The sequence below is a fragment of the Diprion similis genome, chromosome 4 (assembly GCF_021155765.1).
Source record: "Diprion similis isolate iyDipSimi1 chromosome 4, iyDipSimi1.1, whole genome shotgun sequence".
NCBI lineage: Eukaryota > Metazoa > Arthropoda > Insecta > Hymenoptera > Diprionidae > Diprion > Diprion similis.
The window spans coordinates 16,048,185-16,066,912 of NC_060108.1; the positions used below are offsets into that span (position 1 = coordinate 16,048,185).

General features: G+C 40.8%; 1 protein-coding gene across 3 annotated transcripts in view; it reads right to left on the reverse strand.

The window, feature by feature from the left end:
* Window positions 1-18,728, reverse strand: part of LOC124405228 (LIM/homeobox protein Lhx9-like) — a 108,026-nt gene that overhangs the window by 55,683 nt on the left and 33,615 nt on the right. The window contains exon 2 of one of the 3 annotated variants that reach the window (XM_046879943.1): window positions 18,552-18,608. The exons of 1 other annotated variant lie outside the window; for it this stretch is intronic. The gene's annotated coding sequence lies outside the window, so the exon portion shown is untranslated. Of the gene's footprint in view, window positions 1-9,927; window positions 9,972-18,551; window positions 18,609-18,728 lie in introns of those variants that run through there. One more of the 3 variants, XM_046879944.1, reaches the window with a different exon arrangement.

Below are 18,728 nucleotides of genomic sequence, written 5' to 3' on the forward strand. Positions count from 1 at the left end.
TAGAGAAGAGATGCAGTTTCATTCACTCTCCTGACTACTCTCGAGACAAGTTGGTGACGTATTTTTGTCAATTTAAGATATTAGATAAATATTCTCCCACGTTCGAGTGGTTCTGTTATAAATTAAAAACTGCATTAGTTCAATTTAAAAAAGGTGAAATTATTATGTGTGAAAGAATTTCAAATGCAATTAAAAATATTGACACACATGGCTGGCATTTAAGTATGTTATCATCTAAACCGGGTAAGGCTGACCCTGGATTGCGCTTGCGCTGCAGGAATCTGGAGGGACTTAGCCGCATGTGTTCGGAGAGGCGAAGACTGTAAAGAAAGGAGTCGTAAATGGCCACGTGCTATACCGGTATTTCCAGATTTCGAAATAAGCGCAACCTTATCCAATTAAATCGCCTCGCGACGACCTAAATGTCGTCCCACGGCTCCCCGTTCTGCCTCAAACTTTATATATTTATAAATAATATGCCTGTATTTCTAGAATTTTATTACAGAGAAACATGCGATATTACAGCTTGTCGCGTTATTTTTAAAAGCAAGTGAGAAAAGGAGCGGTTTCACACGAAACTGTACACGACTATCCAAAATTGATCATTTTATTTCCCTGCAAAACTCGGACTTTAAAATTAGAAAATTCTGGTACACAAATGTAGAAGGTAAAACTCGCTACAACAGAAATACTTTGAATCGAAGCGTCTTGATAAACATTGTCTTATTTTTATTAACCTAAACTTCGAAACTTCTCTAAAAAATTTAACATTTTCCCAGACTGAACAAGATTAGTGTACTAGTTATTGACTTTTTTTCATACTATCTGTTTGATCCTTAGTTCCAAAATTACCAAAAGATAAAAGTCATTAAGAAATTCACAATACATGCCGTCAATTTATAATTCTGTAAAATAAAATGATCAATAATTGGGTATAAAAGTGTCAGTAACCGTTACGCTTGCATTGATATTACATTAATATGAAATAACGAAGACATTCGTACGGATCACTAACTGCAAACGCATGAAATGAACCTCGGTCAATTAGCAACATTGTGAATATCCGAAACGAGCTGTTGGCAGCAGCGGTTGCGGGTGTACTCGGTGGTGCCAAAGCCTTCGGACTGCTGGGGGATATAGGACAAGTTTTTTTACGATACGAAGAGGTTAGAGAGTCGGTGTGGAACAACTTTAACCGGCAGAACAATGCCGAGGTTCGTGTTCGTTTAGAGCCGTAGATAATCGGTCCAGTCGACGAGCTCGCGCCCTGCTCGTTTCTGCTCCTGGAGCCGCTGCTGCTTCTCCCGTTCGTCGCAAGATTTACGACAAATTGTTTGCTGCGCCCCCGAGGGTCGCTTTCGAAAATTATCTTACTTCGCAACTAAATAGTACCTTATACCTCTCTACGCGCCTCCGGGTATTAACGGGGCCATAGAATCGGTTGCTTTCATGTGGCAGCTGCAGATTTTCCTCCAGTTTCATTCTACGCGTTCAAGTGTGTGTCTCGAAGGTATTTTATCATCATGTACACGCTACATCGATTGATTAATTGTTATCTTCAGTCCGTGAATAATGAGATTCTGCGCACGCTTCTCATTTTTTATCCTTTTCATTTTCTTCTATATACCTACCTACTCCGTTTATTTGCGCGTGTTTCTTTTTTTTTCTTTGTTTTTATTTTTATTATTACTATTAATTTTTTTATATCCTCTTTACGTTCATATTTCTTCTCTTTAACGTTCATTAGATACCAGTATATAGGAGAGCAGCTACAAGGAAATACTCTTGAGTATAAGAGAGAGGCTGGCTAATTAAAAACCAAAGATGTAGTATAAATAGTTAACCAGCCACCAAACGACTGAGGAATCTGAATAGATGTCAGTGGTTCGCAACTCGAGGCAACAAATAGAATCTCATACGCAATAATCAGTATCCACATTGTGATTACGGCAGACCACGCGCTCTGTCATTTTTTATTTATTCAATGCTTCCTGTTATCGACCCTCGAAATTGAAGCCGCACAATTACGGATGAAAAACAAGGAATCAGGTAAATATCGAAAACTAGGATTGAGAGCCAAACGAGTTTAATGTTTTCAATCTTCGATTTCCTATTTAAATTTTCTCACTTAATTTTATGGGTTTTTTTACACACGTCGTAAAGCGACAAGCATACATATTATATAGGCATATATATTATATATACACGTATTAGGTAGATAGGTGGGTATATTAAAATGGATGTAATAAAAATTGATGATATTGGCAGTAAAAGGCGCATACCAGTAGTAGTTCTACTTTCTCTATTCAACCGATTCTCGAATTCCTTATACCTACGCCTCCCACAACACAGCAACGTCGAATCGTTGCAGCAGGCAACGCTAAAGAATTCAATATGGCGACTGACTGAATCGATTGGTCGTGACGTTATACATGACGACGTATACACACTTGTACGCTGATCTTGACACACGGACGCACAGAGGGATTGAAAAAGAAGCCAAAGGGTGAACATAAAAGACTAACGAAATCAGTTCCAAACTTCGTAGGACAGGCAAGGGTGTGCCCGTAGAAAAGGGGATGAAAATATCTAATCGCAACAAACTGTAACTATAAAAAATGTTGTATAAAAACTTTCTTTTTTATAAATTATTATAAAATCTTGAATCTGCAGGACCTGCAACACACATACACAAGACCCGGCATAATACGGAACGAGGTTCCGATACTTAAGGTAGAGAATTCGCGGCAGTAGGTAGGTAGGTAGGTACAGTGAGAGTTGGTGAAGGATGACGGCCTGCTGGCGCTCTGCACCGGGGCTGGGAAACGTTTATAATATTAACGCTAATGGACTACCTTGTACCTCGCACCCCACTATACACCAACACACCTCTAGAGTGAGAGGATAATAGTCATGCATGTATGCAAGCTAATGCACCGCGAGGCGAGAGCCGCGACTAGCCAGGATAATAGCCGCACATACGCATCGCAGGATCTCAAACTTGATGCAACAACGCAGCCGATGGAACGAGAAAATCTCTCGATGTAGGTGTTCAGAGATCCTTTATGAGAAGGGGAATGATTTTCTGATAAACGAGAAGCAAATGCGAACAATCCGACATTTATCGTCAGAGAGAGAGAGTCTCACACGCTCGTTTCAACACTCAAAGCTCATCGTTCGAGGCCTGATTACAATTTTGGCGACTATGATTCTTCAGTCGAGGGAATTCTGATGTCATTTTTTTTTCTCACAATATTATTTCTAAACAGGTTGTGTTTTCCCAGAGATTTGGGTTAAACATTATCAAGAATATCAACTGCAACTAACTCATGAGTCATTGGTCATACGAGATCGATGATAATTCTATGCTTGAGAAGCTCGAAACCCTGACAATTAAAAAATGAGACCCCAACAGTCCTAAAATTTCTCAAAACTGATTTACAAATGGCGAATCAAGTTCCCTGCAGCAGAGTGCAGCCGTACACAATAGTGAAATGAAAGATCGAGAATATCTGTACACCTACACATGGTGAGTATACGAAGTAACGGTGAAAAGAAATATGGACATGTAATCGTACAGTGATGAGGCCCAAAGCTAACAGCGCAATGCAAAGGGGAACCCATTTGAATTGATTTGAAGACCGCATAATATTAGAGACCGTCCATCTTGCGTCGGGACGCGTCGCCCGTTCGGCTTATTCTCGATGCCGTCGGCGGCAGCCAGGTTTATGTATACATAGGTATAGATTGCCTCGGATAGGAGCAGGATTTCGTATTTGCCCTGAAATACGCGTGCATACCTAATACCCAACACCGGTCTGAAAATGATTGGCTAATTAATTATTCTGCTTTATTGGTACACGAACCACATACCTTATTATATACATATATATATTTATTAGCGGCACAAATCAGACACGGTATAATATCTATATAAGGCAGGTTTGCTTCTCCATTTGCATTTCAGGTACATAGTAATAACGTATTAGCCATGTTCTGTGTATGGCTACGGAGCACCGATATAATTCGAAAAGCGGAGACGATACGTTTCTTAAATTCCATCAGAGTCCCTGCCGTGTATTATAGGGAGAAACTTTAACAGTTCGAAAGAACTTTTTAGCGATGGTAGGCAAGAGGAAAAGAAGAAGGAGGAGGGGAGGGGGGGGAACTTTGCGCGTCACGATTTCAACGTAATCGAAAAACTGTACTAAACGTAAAGTTACTGTTTTATTCAGCACTGCAACTTTCGTTTCGAGACGTTTCCTTTTTCCTTTTCGCAGGTATTTTTATTTATTTTTTTTTGTTTGTCTCGCCTTTCTTTTCGTCTAATCAGACACATCGCTAATAAAAATATGCCCAATTTTTCAGGCATAACCACATTTTCAAGAAAAAATATGGAATTTCACGTATAATTTGAACGGAATTGAAATAGTGTATTTACAAATAGTAAAATAAGCATTTGTCGATTTCAAGCTGTGTACATAAAGGAAAGAATTCAAAGGGGTTTCAGCAAAATCATGGAATATACATTATAAATTCTTTTCCCGCGTGCAAAACACGAGGCAAAACGATACAGCTGACCTGCAGAGACGACGCTCATAATAGTACCCACGTATAGTGGTAATATCCTGCACAAGTATAATAAAAAGTCAAGGAAAACGAGCGAAGCGAACAAGCCAAGTATAATAATAAAAGAACTTTTAACAAAATTATACTCCAAGGTGTAATTTAAACTTAATAAATTCTTCCTTGCTCGTTTTCCACTTTTCTTTTTCATGTTTTCCTTTCTATTCTTATTTGTCGATGTATTTCTTTTTATTTCGTTTTTTTTTTTTTTTTTTTGTCTTTCGGGTGGGGCAAAAGTTCTGATTTCCTTTTCCGTATCTTTTACCATCTTACGGTTTACTACTGTAAACGCATTGCCTTCGTCAACACATGATACCGAAATATACGTATAATCATCGACAACAAAGAATCATTCCTCGTTAAGATTTTTACAAAACGTTGCCGCATTTATATTATACGACGATAAAGTTTCGAATAACTTTACATATACGGTAGGTACACGTCCATGTAGGTATAAAGTACGAAGCTTAGTATAAATGTAAAAACGACGAAGGTAAAGAGCGTTCGTATAAACTAGGCACGACGGATGAGTGGTACATAAGTTACATATTACGTCAATCTCCGCCACCTACCCACCTATACGTGTATGTATAACGTCTTTGCGTGATATATACCCACCTATACAATATTCATTTCACGCGATACAAGTACAGAGAGACGGTGGAGGGTAGGTAATACGCGTATACCGCTCAGGCGTACACCTTGTACGTAAGAGGAGGGAAAAGGGGAGGATTCGGGTATTAAAGTTGCAGTTGAAAACAAAGCGGTACTTAACTTTTAATTAATATTATATAGCTAATTAGCCGCTCGGGTGGATACCGGGTTTTGTATATTAATTTAATTTTCAATCTCACGGGGTAATTCTTGGCACAATGTTAGTTTTAATCAACCCTCTCTCTCCTCCCCCCGAAACCCCCTTCGCCCTTCTCTTCTCTACTCTTGCCGCCTAAATTCTCCCCGTTTCGCTCTCTCACTCTCTCTCCTCGAAGAGAAAGAGGGACGGAGACTGAGGGGAACTGGCAAGGGAAGGGAAGGAAAGGGAAGGGACAGAGGTTAGGTTGGGTAGGTCTACATGGCTATAGTAAAAAGTAGCAATAAAAACCGCCCCTTAGGGTCACCGCCACCCCCGGCGGCGCACTCTGTGCTGCCTGCTGCACCCCTCGCACCTCGCGAGCGACGTACCGCGGTACATCCACCTGCCTGCCAGCCTGCAGGATTAACTTTAATCAAATATTTACATTTTAATTCGGCACTATACCCAGGCTTGCGATATTGCCTTTATTATACACTCTGCTCCGTTTAATTACCAACTGCCTATTTGGTACGACGCATGGATACATACATATGTACATACATGCGTGCATACATACATGCTTACATACACGCTGCGTACACGTATACCTACATATACGTTTCCGATATATAGGTATGCTCGATTCGAAATGATCACCTAAATTCCTTCGATTCATACCAAAACTTTATACGATAAAGCAATTCGCAGTTTTTATATACGTGTGTAGACAGATCTCTTTCAATTTTAAAACTTGCTATCTCTTTTACAATGTACGCGATAATTTTCTATATTTTTTTCGTTAATTAATCACGACATATAATATATTGTTAATTACACCCTGTAACAATTCGAGGAAATCCCACATTCGCGTAGGTGACCATCTTCCTTATTTTACTTCTCGAGATGACAGATGATTGAGCTGCGATGATTCTAGCAAAGGCACCAGAACCTTGCTGGTAATTCGACGACACAAAACGGCACACAAAAATTTTCGCCTGGGGACAAGGACGTACAGACTCTCTACGGTAGATATCGGCAAGGAAACGGCCAAAAATTATTTGCAAGATAGAACGTAAATCGTAACTACAAGCTGCTCAGCAGATTGTCAATTCCCACTTCCTCATGAGTGGACACGACGTCGATGTCTCAACGATTAGTTTTTGTTAAGTAATAACATCATGTATTTAATCTATACTTTATACCCTATGAAATCCAATGAAACCGCCATTAACTTTTCTATCAACCCATCGTCGAAGCCTCGAGACACCTGCGAGCTTTGACGTCACGCAGCATGTAACCTAGATCAGATGAACAGTGTTGGTCAGCCTGCTTTGGTATACGAAGAAATGACCACTGTGCATCCAGTTTTACAGGACTGACCTCGGAGGTCGTGATTATATCAGTATAGCGGGATCAATGATGAAAAAAGAAACTGACGAATGATAAATGAATGGTAATAATACCTGTCGGACATTCGTCCCGCGCATTCGAGTAATTAATTACACCTGCTAATTGAGGCCTTCCCACCGGAGCAAAGAAAATAAAAACCACTTCTGCGCAATTAAAGTTACATGTAGAATTGATAGTCCTATCAATTGCACTTTGCTAAGAATAACTTCAAATTCGCGCAAAACGAAGAGAATAAAGCTTAAATGGAAACTGGTTACGCAGTGCTTATTTTTTCATCTAAAACACATATACCTATGGTACAAGACTGAAACCTCTGAAGAAATCGATTGCCAAAATTGCAAGTGAAGCGACCGAGAGACGAGTCGATACACGACTATACTTTTCTTCGTCCATTTTTTTTTTTTTTTTTTTTTTTGTGTTTTCTCTAAGAAAAAGAGCACAGCGGGTGTCGTAAAGAGGCAAAGAATAAAGGACGAAGGAAAGAACCGGCTGGGAAATGGCGTGAAAACCGTTGTTTTCGTTAGTCTTTCGAAGTCGTAAAGTAATAAATTGTTGCGGGGAAAAGAAGTGCAGGGGAAGGAAGAGAAGAAGAGAGTGTCAGTCTATAAGAAGCCAGTGTTACGTAGCCGACTATGAGAGTCTCTGATACATACACACGTTTATTACGCATACAAATTCGTCACCATATATATATATATACATATATAATATATATATGTACACATTTAAGTCGCCGTCGTGAAAATCACAGCGGGACATTCTCTTATTCCTTTCCATCATCTTCCTCCTCATCCTCCTCCTCCTCGATGGATTTTTCTCTTCAAGAGCCAGCTGTAGAGGAGAAGGAAAGGATGGCATAGCCAGGTACTCTAAAATTTTTTTACCCCTTGCAAAAGATATTCTTCTACCTTCCGACGCCGCTGATATTATATATGCAAAAATCGAGCTCCAAAATTGTCTAGATATTTTTTACAACATTCAAATGACTGGATCGAATCTCCAAAATCACAGTGTAAAAATAGGTTACTTACAATAATATTGAGGCGCGAACAGATGAATAATCGAAACGATTCAGCGTTCGCGATTCCGAAGCTTCATCATTTTGGTTCATGACTCGAAAATTTCGTCAACGACGACTGGTTTCCCCGTAAGTTTAACCACCCTCTCAACACCTGAACTAACCAAAGGAACGAACCTGACCGACTGATTCGTCCGGCTGTATTCTACTACCTGGAAGAAAGAAACCCTCTTCTTCTTCTCCTCATCCTTCGTCCTCAGAAACGTCACAAAAGGCGTCTTTAAGTAATATTATAGAACCGTAGCCACATGCTAACATCTGTATACGTCTATGGTGTGTTTGTGTGTGTCTGTGCGTCTGAACGTATAGACGTATAATCTAGGTTCGTAAGCCTGCCTCTGCTGCAGCGGCTGAAGAGGTGTGGTGGTCACGTTATTGCTATTGTGGGATTGTTCGAGAGGTGTCAAGTTATTAAAACTTTCAACGAATATACACATACACACGTGCGTATGTGTGTGTACAGTGTGGATGAAGCACCTCGAGCTTAAGCGTTTGTCTTTTTCCCTTTTCTTTTTTATTTTCCTTTTCTTATATATTCACTGCTTCTTCTTCTTCCTCTTCTTCTTCTTCTGCACTGTCTATAGAATTTTATTGCTATATTGTTTTGGGTTTTTAACGCGCAGCTCGCGCCAAACTTGAGATATATGGCACTCTCTAAAAACCTTCAATCCCCGAGTCTTTTTCTCTAGGGAAACTCGCTTATACACAGAGGTTTCTGTCTGCATAGGAGATACGATTTTTCTCAGTCATCCTAAACTACGTTCTCTTACGTCCAAGGTGTGAATGAACGATTGCAGAATAATTCGAACTCGCGATGCACACGATATTCAGCAAATTTTCTTCATCCCTAACAGATATCACATATATTAGATATACAAAACTTCCGGCGATTCTTTCCTCGCCGATAATTGTGTGTATTTATAGCTATAATCTTCTCTTACTTTTTTCTACCTCATCATCTACTTTACGCATAACTGCAGCCGTGATTTAAAACGATTTTACTCACGGAATTTACGATGGGTTCCTATGTACTATTACTGCACGTATTCGAAACTTGCGCAACGATTGTTTTCCCGAATAACACGAAAAATTAATTCTCATTCACCGGTATCGGAATAACAAAAATTTATGCACACGGCAGTTGTTCTAGAATAATATCAGAATTAAAAACATAACGCTATGATTTAGAATAAACAACACATAATCCTATATATATATATATATATATACTCGCATTTTCGCGATAAATCAGATAATTCAGCTGCGTTACAAAGGATATACGATTTCCATAATAATTAATTCCTCGTAAAGAAAAACGTGCATAAAATACAGTAAAAACTTGACACAACGAATTGTTTGTCAAGCAAAGAGAAGTAAACCTAGAAGAACGAGGTGAAAAAAAATTTACCAATAAGAAATAGTGGCAGAAATACTTTTGAAAAAAAGAAGAAAAAAGCAAAGAAAAGAAAATAGAAAACGGAAACGTCCTTTGAGGAAAAGGTGACGACGTCGGTCGTCTCGACAAAACCACGTGCGCGACGAGGACGGGAGCGCTTGCGTCAATTGGCTCGCGTCTCTGTGGTTGTTGTTTTGGTATTTCCAAAGGGGAAGATTATTTTTTTCTTCTTATTCCATTCCTATTTTTAAGAATATCCCAAGCACCGTCTAGATCTCGTTTTTTTCTCTCTCTCTTCTGCGTGCCTCCTTGTATCTCATCAGTTTATAACATTATACACTGAAAAATTATAGCAGCTAATTCGAATGATCAATATTAACTCTTCAATAATCCTTCTCTCTCTCTCTCTCTCTCTCTCTGATCTTAAGCCATTGTGTGCAACTTTTTGCCTGACTCGACACACGAAGGCCAGGATAAATCCAAAATGTGACAGGCTGTAAATTCTTGTATCAAAGGAGTAAACGGATGATGGATCAACGCTTCTTAGATCGTACAATTAAAATACGCGTGAATAATTACCGTAGATAGCGAGATAACTTTTTTTTTTCTCACAGTGAGACTCACCTCAGTCGACGACATGCGGAATCAGCATCAATCCAACAACAGCACTACCAGATTGTGAGGAAAAAAAGGCGCGAAAGTCGAGGCGCTTTCTATCGATCAATGAATATTATTCGTCACACTTAAAGACACAAGTTTTTCTTCTTCCTCGCGTTGTAAATTCATCGATATAAATAACACAAGAGACTACAGCGACTCATATCTATGATATATATCTTCGTTTAAGTATTGAAGATCACAAGATGATAAAACAACAATAAAACCGACGACGATGAGCACATAATCGACGCACTTTTACTTTGGCTTCTTCTTCCTAAGGAATTATCGCACTGAAATTCACAGGTCAGATCCGCACTGAATTTGTATAAAACGTGTATTACTTGTAAGCACCAAACGAATTCGCCTAGAACGTCCAGGTTCGAGCCTCGGCATTTTACAAATTTATTTACGTTATCACCCAGCTTCCCTCAAAAATGCTCTTCCTTTCGTTTGTTGTCGTTCAAATAATTATCCCGAAGCACATCAAACATGATTACGCCTCGCGATATCGAATCGTCGAGTCTATATTATAATACGAGAATTAGAAAATAGGCCAAACGATCGTAGACACGACCTTTCATCGTTTCAATATCTGCATCGCGTTGACTCGAGAATAAAACACGTAACTCGTATCGCACGTATCAGGTATAAGGAGAAGGCGATGTTCACGAGAATAAACAGAACTGTTTCTTGTTTTCAACAGTCATATTCGATAATCGTCCGTGTCGATCAGAGCCTCTTGTTGCGACTAGACGTGCGCCTATCAGCTAGCCGAAGTACTTATAATTGCAGAGCTTTTCTCTTTCTCTTTTTTTCCGAAGAGAGAACGCGACGCACGATGATGATAACAACCGTCGAAATTTTCAATCGATGTAAACAAACTGTGAAACCGCGATGACCGAAAAACAGAACGACGTTGTCGGGCTCGATTTAGTATTATTTTTTATTTTTCATTTTTTTGTCTCCAAGTACACTGTTCACTGACTTCAATCTATCAATCTAATTCTCTGGTGTTTTTTTCTTTCTTTCTTTCTTTCCTTCTTGTTTCCAATTACCAAATTGTTCGATGAGAAAAAACAGCACCCACGCTTATTCTTTTTATTATTTTTCCATTAATTTTCTTCGTTTCTCAAAGAACAGCAACAACTCGGCACAGCGCAGCCCCGCGACTTCAACCGTCAAGCACACAAACAACAAGTACTTAAGTACTCGGGTGTTCAATTTCAAAGAAGCGCGTGTACAACGACGCGTATTACGGTTCACCCGACGCGCCTCGTAAGCACCGTTCGCTGCAACGGTGTACGAGCGAATGTGCCGCGGTGAGTTCCCCCCCCCCTACCATTCCTACGGCCGGCTCATCGGATGGTGGCGTGGTGGGGGTCGAGCCTTGACGCCGAAGTGGGGGGAAATAGTGCGATAGGGGCGTGCGCGGCAGCCCCCTCCCTTACTTTCCCTACCCCCACCCCCGCGACCCCTACCGCCGCCGCCGCAGCGCGACGTCCCGACGACCCGACGCCGCGTCTTCGCCGCCCTGACGACCGAAGTGAAACATTTCGCGGATTTGGCGGGAGGGGAAGATGGCGGGTAGGGCGACGAGGGGGAGGGAGGGAGGGAGGGAGGGAGGGAGGGAGGAGGGAGAAGGGGGTTGCCGAAGGGGAGAAGACAACAGTATTTTGTTAATTGAACGACTGGAGAGGGATCGCCGGGGTTGGCGAAGAAAAGAGGGAGGGAGGGAGGGAGGGGATTACTGCGAGTAATTACTTACTTTTATTACGCTGCGCGGGTTTTACTTATCACTGCGTAGATGTTGTGCTACATATTTACCTAACTGTATTGTATATATCGCATAGGTGATCTATTATTCTGTGGTTATAGGTACCTACGTGCAAGATAGGGTTCGATAGCATCCCCGAACGTTCGCCATGGACTTGGGAGGATGGGACGTAAAGGGTTTTCTCTTACATTGGGTTTGTTTCGATTTTTGATGATAGTTTTCTTTTTTTTTTTTTTTTTCACTTCATACTGATGCAAGAATTAGTGGTCGGGTTGGGTTAGGGTTAGAATCACTGTAGAGATAAAAAATAATCGCATATACACTCGAGCATTGCAAAAATTTCTTGCGTCACTTGACCGTACTGAATCACAGTGTTAGAAATTCTGGGGAAAAATTTTTAGGAATACACGATCCGATAGCAAAATTTCTCCTATTAAACTCAGTGAAGACTTATCTTGAAGAAAAAAAACAAAACAACAAAAAAAAAACCTAGGGATCATCTTCTCTTTTTAAACGTTCAAGTGGTTGTACAAAGCGATAAGTTTCGTTGTAGAGAGTCTGAAAGCTGTAATTCCACTTTACGATCACAATCATATGTGTAGTATAATCGAGATGCGCGAGTGATTTTTTTTTTTTATTTTTCTCTCTTTTAGCAATATCTACATCGCGTGCGGAAAGCACGTTTCTTGTCACACGTCGAATTCGCAAAATACATTGATATTTGTATATATATATATATATATATATATATTTGATACGCACACACATCGTAACAACGGGGAGTCTGCAGGTATATAAGAGTAATAATACCTGCACACATGGAATGTATAACGTACATACACATGTCTATATATATTCACGTAAACTTACGTAGCTAAACTTTTATAACTCGCATGGTTGAAACTAACTTATGCAACGTTACGTACAACTCGGATGATCGTTATCGCTGTATGACGGGAGATTAATGCTAGGCGTGGCGTAAGCAAACGAACAAAGTACATAGCTATATATATACAATCCATTATCTATTATACGCGCTTGCATTATAAGGATACGGCGGTTAGAACGCGACGTTTAGAGTACGCAGCGACCAGGTCGGCGCTTCTTTAACTCACCTTATCGCAACTATATACTTTAAAGTAATTGGGTCGGTGGCGCAGGCCGCTAAGAGAGAGAGAGAGAGAGAGAGAAATTAAAGGAAAAATAAAACAACTTTCCCTTACTTGTACATTTTCTATCCCACTTTTGAAATCAATTCTGATGCTCCCAGATATCGCGTTCGCAGCACTTTTATGTCGCTTCTCACATTGTGAGTATATATGGAATCCGAAAAAAATGGGAATAAAAATACAGAATAAAAGCCAAAACCTTTCGGTAGCTTTCCCTAAAATCGTGAATTTTAATTCGATGCATGCGGACATATCGATTAACAATCACATAGTTTTCGTCGAATTTTTCAAATTTCCACACGTGGGCATCTCGCGAGATGCTGCAACTGGATCTTCCTTTTAATTTTTTCTTCCCCAACTCGGCCGGACGATTTAATCCAATTATCGGCTTACAGAAAAACAATCCAACGTCTGAACCCCTGCAGGCGGAGTTGGTAGTTGAACCGAAGCGGCAGGAAGACACCCTCTAAGACAGGTCGGTGCCTTTCAAACCATCTTTTAGAATTATCCTAAGCCTTGTTCTTGGGTGACTTGAAAGGTGAGCGAACACGCCGTATCCAAACTCCATTGTTATCCGAGCTAGTTTTACCCCCATTGTTTTTCTCCTAGGCGAATTGGTTCCCAACTTTTTCCCGGCACAAGCTACAGGCATTATATATCTATACACCTGATATAGACTCGCATTTGGTTCATTATAGATTCGCAAATAATAATGGCACAGAATTAAAACCTGAGATTTTAAGGAGTAAAAAAAAAAGGAAATAAGAAATAATTAATTCACATTACCAAAATCAAATTTAATACTCCCGAAAAAACAAGTTGAACAATAAAGAAAAGCTCCGTTTGCGGGCTTGCGGACTTTAGTCAAAAGACCCTAACTGCGAGCTGACGCGCCGGGCGTAATTCGAAGTGACCTGGGTAAATGGTTTGTAATTGAGGAGTCGTTTTCCGGGAGGGTTGCGGGGGACGAGAAGAGCCCTGAAACGAGACAGACGAGGGATGCTCGGTTTGGCACTTGTTTGCCTCTTAGTTTCAAATTAGGAACGCTCTTCATTCGTCTGACGGGTGCTCCGCCCCGCCGGAGCTCCCGCGGTAGTCAAAGCTCAAGATCGTCCTGTGCCCAAGGAGCAGAGGCGTTGGTCCCGGGCAGATGGACCAGCCGGTATACAGGGTGACCAGCTCATTCACCCTCGCGCAGGTAATTCAAGACCAACGATGTCTGTCGAAGCAATAAAACCTGTAAATGGGAACCCATCGGATCACGGAGGTGAATTTCGACCATAAAATTTGTCCGATAGTGATATCGATGAATTTCCCAAATCCTGCAAACATCAAACTCGAATTTTGTAACCGACGCACGTCCGCTTGTAAAAATAAATGGCTAATTGTTTTGTACAATCTATAACGAAAAGTGTCATTTTCGGACAAGTGAAGTAAAATTCTAATTATACATATATAATATGTATAGTAGATCCAATTTTATGCTGTTGATCAGATTCTTGTATAGCGAAGTTTGACAATTTTTTAAATTTTCATTTGAAATATAAATGCCTAAGCTCGTGATGTAAAATTAAGCGTAACGAAAATCTGTTTCTACGAATATTGAACGTTATTAATCTAGACGGTTTTACCCAATCAGCTCATTCTTCTTACTTAATTCACCCTCGAGGAAAACCAGCTATTTTTTAATAGACGAAGGGGGCGAATTGTCGTCGTTAGACTAGCCTTTGCCTGCATGGTCCCGCAGCTATTGGCCTCTTTATCGTGTACACAGCCGCAGTTTGAGCTCGACCCCTGCGCCACCGGTGGACGTACGTAGTCCGCGGCCGTCGCGACGCGACGCGACGTCTCGGCGCAAACATGCTACGGCTAATTATATTTACCTTTACAGTTTTATTATTCAGAGCCGTTATGTGCGGAGGGGTAATTTTCTTCCGTAGGTTCCTATAGAACGCACCTTACACTGCTGCGTATATTATTCAGCTACACCCACCCGGTATAGCGTGAAGGTATAAGGTTATAGGTACCTGAATTTCACGGGGAACCTCTGCACGTGTTGGTTTACGCCGATCTCTGTAACCGTTACACGCGGTCCTCTGCTCGCCTCTCGACTTGTAGGCACAGAGGAAAAGCTTTGTAACAAAAATTCATTTCATACTTATTTTTCCTTGTCGCAGGATTTTCCTATGTGCGCAGGTATGTGGGGAGACCAAATTAGACGTGCATGAACTTGTTACTGCAGATATTAAATCCGCAAACGTATTTACCGCTTCTTCGACTCGATTTTTTTCACGGAATTCAAACGAAAAAACCCGAGGGAAAAAGTGTTTTCCTTTTCTCAACTGAACCTGTGGAGTAAAAATTCGCAACATTTTTGAATAAAATATTCCAATTTTCAACGATCGTTTTTTTTTCAAGTATGGTGTAGAGGGTACAAAAACAACATCTTTCCCCGGGGTTGAGATTTCTTAGACCACGGGTTTGATTTTCACTGATCCCGAAAACACGAAAACTCTATTTTCGAATAAATATCCCTAATGGATTGGCTTCAAATTTTTCTTATGAGCTCTTCGTTAAAAAATGAAAATTTTGAGACCAATCTAGAAGTGGGCAAGACCTTGGTTTAGAAGTCGTAAAAGTGAAACAAGTAATTGAAAAGTCGAAAAAATCGAAGTAAATATGAATTGGTATATTTTTTTATATTAGATTCTATTTTCCTCACTTGTCTCGTCTGTAGCTTCTAAACCAAAAACTCACTCATGTCTAGCTTGGTCTCAAGTATTAAAAAATATAAATTCGTTACATCACCATCAACAGTTATACCTGCCAATAAAATCCGTGCCCAACATCCGTTTGTCTAATACATACTGAAATTTGAGCTCCGAGATAAATCCCTAGCGGGTATTCCCGCGGTACACATAGGGTTAATCGCCTGACGAAGCAACGATGATAAGAGTTACAACCTTGATGAAAGAGACTGACTCACTCCAAAGTCGACAAATAAAACACCCGATAAACCGGCATCGGATCAGGAATCTATGCATCTGCGTATCCGCAAGATAGGCATGTTTGTGCGTGATAAGGCAGTGCAAATGTGTCGTAAGCACCTCCCTCCCACTCATTGCAAAAAATATTCCGCGTGTTATTCGCGAATAGAGGTAGGTACGTGCAGAGTGCAGGTAATTGGCTCTCTTCATCGACGAACTCGATGCTTTTCAATTTTCGATAAATATGTATGTTCGCTTTATACCTCAGCAGCAGCAGCAGCTCCGGCTCACCTATGCAGATTTTTCCTCCGCAAATTCGCGCGTGTCGCGTCTCCGCTTCTGTGCGTTCAGGTATGTATACAAGCAGCTGGCGAGGCGAGGTGTGGGGAAGGATTTTTCTCGAACAACTCGTTCGCGTAACAGTACTTGCAATATGTGCCGGAAGGGTCAAGCCGGAGGTCTGATACCCTGGTTGCCGTAGGTACCTCGTGCTGTTGCGACTAATACTAATATTTTCTGTCGAGACGGTGGATCTGATCCGCGAGGTGACGAAAAAAGACGCGTTGCTTTTTCTTCTTTTTCCTTGATATATTCACGTAGAGGATAAAATTTGTTCATTTCTAAGTTTTTGATTTCTATTTCCGTTTTTATTTTCTGTTTTTTCTGTGTTTTTTTTCTTTCCAACTTTTCTAAAGCTTGTGTGAGAACTGAATTCGAGCGAATATTTATGCTCCTTTTAGAAATGCGATTGATGCCGAATCCGTGTTACATTCTGAATAAAATTGGCACAGATTCAACATTGCGTTATTCTGTATTTATACATGAGACGTTTCGCAAACAGTTTAAAAACGGTCACGAAGTCGGTTGAAATGAATCAAGTCTCCATAGGTTTATAAAATGTAAACGAAATTCATTGGCAATTCGATAGACATAATTGAAAATTCAACTCCAAAACGCACAATTCAGCATGGCTACGTAAGAACATGGAATTCACCATTTTCCCACAGGTTATACACACATATATATACATATATAGGTGCGATGCAACACCTGGTTGAGGCTCGAGAAAATCATTGTCATATCTTTGTGTATGTGCGCAGGTATTTGCGGGTCGAACCGATCGACTGACGATGAATGGAACGACGATCCCGTATAGCTGTAGGATAACAGAGAGCTGAGCGAGCGAGAGAGAAATGGGGATAACGTATATGGAGGCCGTGACAATAGGCATTTGGCTAAATTGACTGATTTCCCATTCTGTCGGAATCATTTATTAAAGTCTCAAGGGAGGGAGGGACGACCGCTGCAAGCGTACAGGAAAACCGAAAACTGAAAAATGAAGAAGAGAAAGTGAAAAAGAAAAATTACACGTAATCCACAACTTACCTGCGCTAAAACGATCTGAAATTCCGATTGTTTTAACAGCAGCATATTAAAATATTTTTTCTCTTCCTCACATCTTTTCAAACTGTCCAAGAATTGATCCGTCGCCTCCCACCACTTCATATTCTTCAATATCATGTAATTTCATGAACAGTCATAAATCAGTACACGGATGCGTGTATGAAAATTGACAAATCAATGTTTGGTTGTTCATTTCCTCTCATCGTGCCAAATCTGATACCTGACCGGAAATAGGAGGGGAACGTAAATGACGTATGAATAACGAATACACAATCATGTCTATAATCTGGAACCATAACGGCGGTCCATGTTAAAACCGCGAATCCATGATGTATCGCCTCGATAACGCGATGTGACTAACATTCTAACAATAAGATATAAGGATTCAAATATTGAAACTTCCTTGTCGATCGAGTGCAGAATTGTGGGTCAGGGCTGACCGGCCGCACCGTTTCCACTGCGCTATCGTCAAGTTCGTTAGATATTCTGAGGTTAATTCAGGCAACGGACGTAGTGTTCAGGGTTTGAGAGGAGGCGAACGAACGACTCCCGTACAATCGAACTCACAGAGGCAGGCAGGCAGCCAGCCAGCCAGCATTACATTCTATTCATATAACCCGCCTTCGTCGGAGACCTGCAGGCCCGTATTTGACTGACAATTCTTCATTTGCGTTGAGCAAAACGTTTCGCAGACCGGGTTGCATTCCAGTAAGGTCCGCGAGGCGTGATCGAGTTCGATCAATGCAGTTCCAAGCGATAGGCTCAGGGTCCACGTGCGGGAAAGATCAGGCATAAAACGGGAGAAATTATTCACACGAGACAGTCCTCGATGCCGCCGATAGAAAGCTCTTGAAATTTTCAAATTATCTCGAGTTGGCCGGAGTTCAAAAAACGAAAGTTGTTTCGGCGGGAGTAACTCGCGCCCTTCGCTCCGGCTGGGTCAGAGGTTGGTGGTCATCATTTGGCCGGTATTGTCAGCTCCGTTCCCGACTAGATAGATCAGCTCCTGGGAATACTGATTTTTTACATACACTAGCATTCGCTTCGCGAGCTCGAAAAGTTCGCGGTTGTCTACTGCGGCGGGTTTTTTCTTCTTCTTCCTCTCGTTAACTAATTGCAGGCCTAATCGCGATAATTTCATGAGGTGATTTTCCGCACTTAGCCAGTCTCGCAATCAACCCCAGGAGAGTATAAATTTGACAAGGGATTGAACTGGTCGGATTACGGATGTAAATTGGTTTTTCATAAACTCACCTATCCACAGTCCTCGAGGTCGATATTATCCTCGTTGCTTTCCAAGGGAGACATTTTCTGAAAAATTAAAAAAAAATCCTCGTTACAATTATTGACCCTTTCGCTTGAAATGCAAACCTCGTACCTCCTTTCCCTCAAGTATTATAAATTATACGCATAAAAACATCTCTGAACAGA